This window comes from Neolamprologus brichardi, chromosome 3, assembly GCF_056152115.1.
Source record: "Neolamprologus brichardi isolate AB-2024 chromosome 3, ASM5615211v1, whole genome shotgun sequence".
Lineage (NCBI taxonomy): Eukaryota > Metazoa > Chordata > Actinopteri > Cichliformes > Cichlidae > Neolamprologus > Neolamprologus brichardi.
In genome coordinates this window covers 24,522,184-24,532,362 of record NC_142106.1, presented here as the reverse complement: position 1 = coordinate 24,532,362, position 10,179 = coordinate 24,522,184, and the positions used below count along the sequence as shown (strand labels likewise).

At 38.1% G+C, this 10,179-nt stretch overlaps 1 pseudogene; it reads left to right on the top strand.

Annotated features, from left to right (window-relative positions):
* Positions 1–1,039: 1,039 nt before the first annotated feature.
* LOC148103966 (uncharacterized) lies at positions 1,040–5,026 on the top strand (annotated as a pseudogene).
* The last annotated feature ends 5,153 nt before the right edge of the window (positions 5,027–10,179 follow it).

Below are 10,179 nucleotides of genomic sequence, written 5' to 3'. Positions count from 1 at the left end.
TTCAGTCTCTGTTCGGTTTTCTTGTTCTGGTGTTTCAAGTTTCGAAGTTCTGGATTCCTGATTCAGCGCTCCTGTTTTACTTTGAAGGTTAGCTTTCTTTCTTCTCTGTGAATGTCTTCACCTGTGTTTTGTAAAATGTATTCATCACCTCTGAGAACAGGTGGCACATGTATGTTTCAGTATGTTACCTACAGTCCTACTCCTTTCTCTTGTCAGCAAAAAACAAACAAAAACAAACATAAGATGAAACAGGAAATTCTGTCTAAGAGTGTGCTGTTTGTGCAGTGGTGATATTTAAATGAGAAAAGCTGAGAACGACTGTTTTGAAGCAACTCAGAATATCTAAAAGCCTTATTGAATTATGTTTTAGTTATTGTCTGGCTCACTTTGTGTTTTCCTGTAGATGATGAAAAACTGCTTGAGTTTCTGTCAGTTTAATCCAACTGACTTCTGACTGTGCATCCTTTGTAAACAGAAAGTGTGAACAGTGGGTGGGGTTCAGTGTTCACAGAATGCATAGTTTATTTTAAATATTATATATTAACCTATTAAGGGCAGCACGGTGGCACGGTGGTTAGCACTGTTGCCGCACAGCAAGAAGGTCCTGAGTTCAATTCCAACATCAGGCCGGGGTCTTTCTGTGTGGTGTTTGCGTGGGTTCTCTCCGGGTACTCCGGCTTCCTCCCACCGTCCAAAGACATGCAGCTTGTGGGGATAGGTTAATTGGAAAATCCAAATTGCCATTAGGTGTGAATGTGCGAGTGAATGTGAGTGCGAATGGTTGTCTGTCCCTGTGTGTTGGCCCTGCGACAGACTGGCAACCTGTCCAGGGTGTACCCCGCCTCTCGCCCTATGACAGCTGGGATAGGCTCCAGCGCCCCCCGCGACCCTGAAAAGGATAAGCGGAAGCGAATGGATATGGATGGATGGATGGATATATTAACCAATTTTTTGTGCCTTTTAAGAATGTGGTCATGATAAAAAATAATATCCTGTACTGGTTTATGTTTTGCAACCTTTTCACAGTAAAGAGAGGAGCTGGTTGACCTTGGATGAACTCTAAAAGCTTTTATTAATATCTCAAAAACAAAAGCTATCAGATTCTCTCTCTGTGATAAAAAGAATTCACCTCAACGACACTGGAATCCTAGAATAGACACTTGGACATAAACTTAGCTCATAATTTGAAACCTTCATCCTAAGAACCAACAGTCACACAGGTGATACTGCTCCTTTACACATTGAGGGAAGTTTCTATTAAAGTTTGAACATTGACTCTCCCACAGTTTTCCTGACTGTAAAAATAGGTCCGGACCCTTATGGGTTATTATGCATGTATATGTATATATCAGGGAATGAGGAAGTATGTTTAATGTAATATCTGTCTTTGTTTTTTCTCTAACCCGATGACACAGGGCTCCCTGATGATATCATTGATGATGCAGCACCTCCTGCCTCTCGCTACTCTGCTCCTTCTGTCCATCGTTCCCACTGAAACTGAAGTGGTGGCATCAGTGGCACAATGTAGTGAGTTTTTTCTTGAGAAAACTCCACCAAACATCCCAGGAATTTTGGAGGGAGGGAACATCAAGGACCAGAACAGATACAAAGTGATCTGCCAGACTTTGAGAGACATCAGGAGGTTTGTGACGCTGTACGACACCCAAAACAGGATTCCAGTTTTTTCTGCTGCAGAATACAAAGGTGGAGACGAGGGAAAAAGAAGTTTTTGGAAGATTGAACCACAGGTATCATTATAAGTAACAGTCATCAATTTTAATACATCTTTTTAAGCTTTAATAAAATATGTTCATAATGCAGTGCTACGTGATGATAATACAGACCACATTTATTACTGTGAATCTTAGTATACCACTAAAATTAAACCAACTACCCACAGTGCTATGCTACTGCTGTTGGGACTAAAGCACTGCAGTGAACTACAAAACTTTTATGGTAACACTTTATAATAATGTCATTCTATTAAGCATAATTGAGGCATTAGTACGTAAAACATTTCCTCTTACTTAAAATGCTCATGTATAACATGTTCATGGTAACATTTAGAGAGGCTGAAAAAGTGATTAACAAAGTATTTAAATGTAGATTTATATACATAGCAATTAAGATATGAGCTCATTGTTTGTGAGTGTTCTAATAAAGATTGTATTAATACTTATTTCATACTGTAATTCATGGTTAAATCAATCAGTTATTAGTTGTTAGTTTAGTACTTTGTTTGACTGCATTTAAAGTGAGGAGTATTTTTGTCACATAAAGCATTTATATAAGAAAATGAAAGTATTTCAAGTCTGCATTTACAAATTACATACTACTGAGGAGTAATCCTCAGTAGTATGTACTAATACCTCATCAATGCTTAATAGTCCGAGATTATTATAAAGTATTACTGATTTAACTTATTACTTAACATTCAGTGATCCCACTTATATTTTGATGACGCTATACAGATTTTCCATTTTTTTCTGATATAGGACACGTCTGTATATTTCCTATGTAACAGCAGTATTGTCAATTAAAGTTTGCCTTTTTAAATGGTAGCATTAAAATATGTAAAGCTCACAACTTAAGCAGGCTGTTATTATGTTTAAATTATACAACTTTGATTAACCAATTAGTAAATGTACATTTAGTCCACTTTGCAGCAGCCATGCATGAGTCACTAATATATCGTTTTCACTTTTATAGCTTGAAAAACCAACTGATGATGCCAATATGATACCAGCAGACAAGAACATCATCTACGACCACCAGGCTGGGGACATTGATTACGCCAAACAGACAGAGTTTGAGAAAGGGCATTTATTTCCAAAGTCTTATAGATCTGATGAAGTTGACCAAAGATCTACATATACCCTGACTAACGCTGTTCCACAAAGAAAACTATTTAACAATGGTAGGTGGAACAGCATGGAGAGATGTGTTAAATGCATTTTGGATAATTACTGCATTAACAACAATAACAAAAAAGAAGGCTTTGTAGTGATTGGAGCACAGCCCGGCAACGAAAACCCACTCAACAAAAGGATAAATATTCCTTCAGTGCTGTGGTCGGCGTTCTGCTGTTACAGTCACAGTCAGAACAAATGGCTGGCAAGTGCACACTGGGGCGAGAACAAAGATGATAAATTATCGAATTATCTGCAGACCAAGACCTTGGGAGAACTCCACACAAAGCTGGGAATTGAAGCATTTCCTGGAAAACAATGTCCTAACGACGAAAGTGTCACTCAGCTTTACTCCGAACCTGCGTGTAAATGCCATTGCCGACAATAATGGAACAGAAAGAAGAGTACATCTACTCCTCCTACAACCACTGCTGTGCCTTCAGATTCAACATCTTTGTCTTCTTTTTCTACATCCAACCTACTGATCCCTCTCAGCACCACATCTTTCTCGTCACCTGGAACATCTGTCCCACTTTTCCCCACAGTTCCAAATTACAGTACCACATCTGGCAAGCCAACAACTTGCACTCTGGGTACGACAACCAGTGTCTACTGCTGCAACTGTCCAGATTTCTAGCACATTTGTCAAAACGTTTAGAGTAGATGAGAGTGATGAGATTCCTCATAAGGGTAGTGTCTTGGAGAACATCAGAAGCATTATTGTGAAATGGAAGGCCATCATCAGTTTTTCTCAGGTTTATTGATCATCGTTTATGCTGATGCTTTTTTACTAGAGTCTCTCTAAGCATTGTTCTCTAACAGACAGATACCATAGACCACATCACAATCTAAATATTGTTGGTGCTTCATGAAGGAAGCTTGCATTCCAAACTTTTGGCTGAATAAACAACATTAACATTACAATTTTCCTAAAACGAGTAGAGAAGTTAAAAATAAAACAAGTTGGATTATATCTTTGTAGCAAAGATATACATAAAGCATAAATGCATAAAGGGAAACTAAGGATGGTTTTAACATAAGCAGTTATGTTACATTTTAATCATAAATGTCTGATTAAACCACATATTTATGTACCATTCATGCCTGAGATGATAAAGAAGTACAAGCTACAGATGTGATTTAATGAAATAATAATGTTTTTGGTTAGGGGTTCTTATAAAGTTGTGGTTCCTGCTTTGTAATCTCCATGTTTATTCTTTCTTGCGTTTATAATGATCATATTTTCCTAGTTCCTATAGTTTTACTTTTGGTACTTTGTCTGTCTCATGTGCCTTGATTTTATGCCTTTATTTGCCCTCCTGAGTGCCTGATTGATTCTTGTTTTTTGTCAGATTTCCTTTCTTTGTTTTTGTCTTGTTGACATTTATTCTTCCTGCATTTTGGGTATTTTATCTGCCAGCGCTGTTATTTTACTTTTACTTAGAGTCAGAGTTCAGCCATCATTGTGATTATTACACTGTACTCATGTACAGTGTAATACAGTGTACTCATACTCGAAGTAAATGATGTGACCAACAGTAACTGCTTTGAGATCATCTCCCTCAAATATTGAAACAACTTTAAATTTTATTTGAAAATGTCAGAAATGTATCAAATAGCAAAAGCAAGGAAGATTCAAGACAATATTTACACACACTGATGTGCTGGTATACAGAAGAATGTTTAATGATGTGTTCACCAACAGCTAGAAGTATTTGTTGAAGTATTGAGTTGTAGTACCAGCTACAACTCAACCAGTGGATGATCTAGAGCTGGAGCCTATCCCAGCTGTCAAAGGGTGAGAGGAGCTATGGACAAATTACCAGAACTGTTGAGAGACAGATCTGAGAATAACCATATAACCCAGCACATCATTGAACTGTGGGTGGAAGATGGAGTACCTGGAGAGAACCCACACCAGCACTGTGAGAAGATACAATCTCCACACCGAAGACCAGGAAACTGATGGATTCACACCCAGGACCGTCTTCCTGTGAGGCCGTGGTGCTAATCATCGTATCATCATGCAGCCCATGTTAAACTATATGACTGTAACTACCCTCTATAGTGTTTTGTAAAACATTTAATATGTTATTGTGGTTCTAATAAATGACAACTGGAGCATTAAAGAGTGCATTTTGTGTTTTCTGTAGGAAAATACACATCAGTATTTCAAAAAGGCATCATTTTAAATCTGGGTGAAGTATTTTTATAGGAAATCAAAAAGGATCCAACTCTTATAGAGGATAAATGTGTGAATGACTATTAAGTGACATAGATGCTGCCTTTATTTGAAGCCCAGTGCCTGTTCAAAACTAATAATAATTTAAATAATTTAAAATAACTTTCAGTGTACGATGAAGCCCTCTGCCTTTAACTCAGGGCATCAGCATGTTACATTGTTGACAGTTTACAAAAAGAAGTGTTTCTCAGTGCTCACTCTGCCTCGTTTTTTAGGTAATCACCATTCAAACTTGGATAATAATAATAATAATAATAATAATAATAATAATAATAATAATAATAATAATAATAATAATAATAATAATAATAATAATAATTGTTATGGCCCTGGGCCTTGGAGGGAGTGAGACCGCTTTTCTCTTTAAGCAAATCCAAGAGTGCCAGGACTCGCTGGAGACCCGTGCCAGCCCTCCTGTATGCAGATTGCAGTGTGTCAACCCTCATAGACAGGGGTGCACATAAGTGTACGATGAAGCCCTCTGCCTGTAACTCTGGGTATCACAGCATGTTTACACTGCTGACAGGTGACAAAAGGAAGTGTTTCCTTTAGGTAATCAACATTATTGTTACCCTGTAACTCAGGATAACAATAATAATGACATTAATCATAATAATAATAATCCCAGGATGTAAACCTAACCATGTCACACATTCAACTATGTGTTCTATAGAAGTTTTCACTACAGTGAGATGTATTCAATTTAGAATTTTAGTCAGTCAGATTTGAACTTCAAGGTAAGATTGCCTATTTATAATCAATAAATTGCTAATATCCAAGTAAGGTTATTGCTCATGTAACCTTTGTGTCCTCAGTGGCAGTGAGTCATGTCAGTTTATCTCGATTCACAGGTTTTTGAAGCTTTTGTATTTTTTTTATTAATTTTTATGTCATGGTCCGTGGGAGCAGCTGAGGGGTTTTCAATTTTGTCATCAGGATGGTACCCTGGCTACTCTCGGAGCCGCCTGTGTCGCACTTGAGCCCCATTTGCTGTCAATTACAGGAGGCCTATTTAAGCCAGGGCTTCCTTTTGGAGTCTGCGTTTGGGTCCTTTTCCTGCCTGCCTGCACACAGCCATGACACTCAGTGAGTGTATGGCGTTATTTTTGTGCCACTATTCTGAGCGCACGTAAAAAAAACTTTGAGCGCACATAAAAAATTTTGCAGGTGCAAGTGATGCATTTTGAGGAGAAATTTATTTTGAGTGAAGAAAAGCTAATTTTGAGTGAACAAAATCCATTGCTGGGTGCCAAAAATGTATTTTAGTGTTTGCTATTATCCATACACACACACACACACAATAGCAGGCCCTCTCGCTCAGTTTTTCTCGCAATGTGTTGCTCGCGCTCTCAACATTTCTGCCCGTGCACGCTCAAATCTTTCAGTAAACCGTTATATTTGTGCCACAAAACCAGCCAATCACAGACTTGATGCAAAAATATCTGATTGGCCGTTTTGGTCTCCAATCAGGTCGAAATGACAAAATGCAATATCCCAGAATCCATTTCATCCAAAACTCAAACGAGGCAGTGGCGGAGGAACACAGAGTGGTGGAGTATGATATATTACTCTTTCTGGTTTATAAAATAAACTTTTAACATATTCTCATGCGAGAATGGTGCTGTGTAAACTTCAAATATCTGCTCGATTTATCAAGACATCACATATTTGCAAAAGTGCTCTAACGTTTTCGGAGATGCCTGTTACCCACCAGCTGACCGCATAGCTGGACTGGCCCAGTGGGCCGATGGTGATTTTTCTTTTTTTTTTGTTTGTTTTGTAACGGTATAAACAATGAAAGGTGGTGGATTAGCCAATTGGTCATGATCAACTCTGGGCTGGACCAATTACAATACATCCGTATTGAGGTGAAAAGGAACGCGATTAGTCCCAAACTTCAGCTGGAATGGAAAAAGACACAAAGCTGGAGTTATTCTGTCTTTACGTTGTGCTGCTGCCCCTTCCTCTCTCATTCTCTCCCCTCTCTCTCCTGTTACTACTTCAATCATAAAACTGATCAATGATCAGCTGATCGGCTCTCTTGTTTGTTTATCGCCCACTTTGCGCCAGAAAGAGGAAACCAGCGGATGTCGCGCTAAACAACAGCAGCACGTTCATGCTTGATCAGCTGTTGTTAGAATGTATTTAATATTAATTTCTAGTATCAGTTGATGTTTGCTGGAGCCACAGCTGTAAAAGCTGCTGCTCATGATATCGGTTTGGATATGTGGTGAGAGGGAAACATGAAAGTGTACATCACTGTCACAACAGCGTTTGTTTTAGTTCAAAGGCTTTATGGTTTTTCCTATAATACCTAATATATCCAATTTTATTATGTTGAAAGAAAAGAACAAAATAAGGTTTGCAATAAAACTAAAACATCACGATAAAAGATCACTTACAATCAACAATGTACCTTTAATGGTGCATGCTGCCCACAATGTAACAATCACCTGGTAACTCGCTCTCACCAGAAGCAAACAGGTGTTCCTTGTTTAAAAACCAAATCCACCCCAGATAAATACAACCTTATTACACTATGATAACTATTGCACTTAGTGTTTCCCTAAGGAATTAACTGGTACCACTGCAATCATGTTATCTTAAACAAGGCAAACCAATTCACCAAACGCATCTAGGCAAGGCCTAATTTTCTATAAGGTGTGAGCCCCAGCTCAGGGATTGTCCGACAAATATTGCACCTGGCCCACTAAACATAAAAAGCAAACCTAATATATATACAAAAACATCACTACTTGAATCTCTGCTGCATATAACCACAGTGTGTGTAAATGGCAACTGAATCTTCTCAGACTCATTACCTTCCCAAATCACCTTTGTTGACAGCCACTCATCAGCACAAAGGAGAGAAGAAGAGCGCCTGCTGCTACTTCCTCTTTTATACCCTCCCTTTGATCCTCTGAGTCCTAAAACCTTCACCATTAAATGAGTAAAGAGAAATTCTCATTAACTGAAAAGACAAAAAATTAAGAGGAAGGATCTTTTCATTGTCATTATGCATTCACAAACAAAACTTTGTTTGGTAACGCTCGGCACAAAAGACAAGGAGCACTTAGATCATTAGCTCACCCTTTTACATACATACATACTGTACATACACTACTAGTCAAAAGTTTTCAAGCACCCCAATTCCACCCCAAGTCTAATGAAAAGCTTGAAATAGTACAAGAGATTAAAAAATGGCAAGGTTACACAAACCTGAACAATAATGTACATTTCAGAATTATACAAAAAGAGAAATGTCAAAGAAAGGTGTCAGTCAGTACAGTTTCCTTCACCATGAGGGAGGCCGCCAAAGGGACAAATCACATTACTTTTTTTCTAAACAGTCAACAATACGTTTGTCAGTGTGAACAGGATTTCTCTCTGTGGGGCTACCCACGGGGGTGTAAAACTGTAGCAGCATGTGCAAAGCAGACACTCTTGTGTATGCAATGGTTTATTTGTGCGCCCGCTGTTGAGTTGTACATGCGTGGGTTGTTGATTTTACGTGTGAGGAATTTAATTGGGCCGTTGAAATGAATATATTTGCTCTAATGATTTTTTACTTGCACATTTATTATGAGTATAACTCTAAGAACTGAACACTGCTGATAGCTGAAGTCTGGCTTTTTAATTAGTACATGTTGCAGTGTAAGTAATTGAACAACAGCTTTACCAACCTGATTACAACCTGTTTAAATATCAATTAACAAACAAACTGAGATATATATGCATAATATGTGTATGCGTGATATAAACAGTAGCGCGGTCATGGTTGGCTGCCTGTACCTAAACTGTCAGGGGCTATTTTCTGCTCCAGTCCAGTCCAGGCTCCACCTTTTTGCTCTTTGCTGTGTGCCTGCAGACTCCATGTTAAACTATGACAGCATCATCTTCACTGCTTCTGTTGTAGCCTCAGTTTGCTTAGTGTTGCCATATCTTTCATTCACGCCCCTGTTCCTGCATGTGTTTCTACTGCAGGTCTTTCTTTAGATGCAAATGTGGGTGAAACGCTCGAGCTTCCACAGTGACTCTACAGAGTCGTGCATTAAACGAAGCACAGAAGTAAAAAATTGCTTCAAAGATTTTTAAAAATATTCAAGTTACTCAATGAATAGTTGCTGTCCTAATTCGAGCTAATTTCTAATTTTGTTTCTTGTCCGTTTGAGATCAACATGCAAAGAGACACAAAAGCGACACGAAAAACAAGGTGACAGGAACAGAAACTGAATGAAGGCCTTGCATTTCACAGTCATAATGTTTCTGAGAACAACCACGAAAAGCAGAACATTCAGACTAAAATAAAGTAACTTACTGTGAAAACAGACTGCTATGTCACCATCGTCAAACAAACAACATTAGTGTGACAGTACATCTCAAAGTGTAGCAGCAAGCAATGTCTTGTTTGCTGCAACTCGACTTGTCAAGCCTAAAACTCCAAGTCTTCCCTTCACATTGGAAACAGACCTGCTGACTACAACCACTATTAAACTGTGTTTGAAGCTGTGGTCTGCCTATCCCACAGGCCGCTGACTCTCAGAAACACACACACATGTTGGTGTGTGTGTTTGTATGCATATATAGATAGATAGAGAATGTGAAATGAAAGGAGAAAAGAGGAAGTTGTGGTGCTAGAATATACAACTGACAATAATCATAATATACACACTTTAACAAAATTCTGAGTAGGCACCGACTTCCTGAGCCTAACTTATATTTAAAACTAAAACTGACATGTACTTAAAATTTTTAATGCAACACATTTACACTTAAAAATACTGAGTAGATTGGAAACCAGTCAAATCTGTTCAATATACTTGATCAATTGAATAACTAAAGTTTAAAGAAATGAAGTTGGAATGAATATTTGTAGTTGTTACACAAACATGAAAAAAATGAGTAAATATAGCAGAAAAAAAATGTAAGGTTAAGTGAAAACCACACAAAAAAATTGAGTACATAACACTGACATGCTTGGTCGATGTAACTGAAATTTAGATGGTAATTTAATCCAAAATTTTGTTC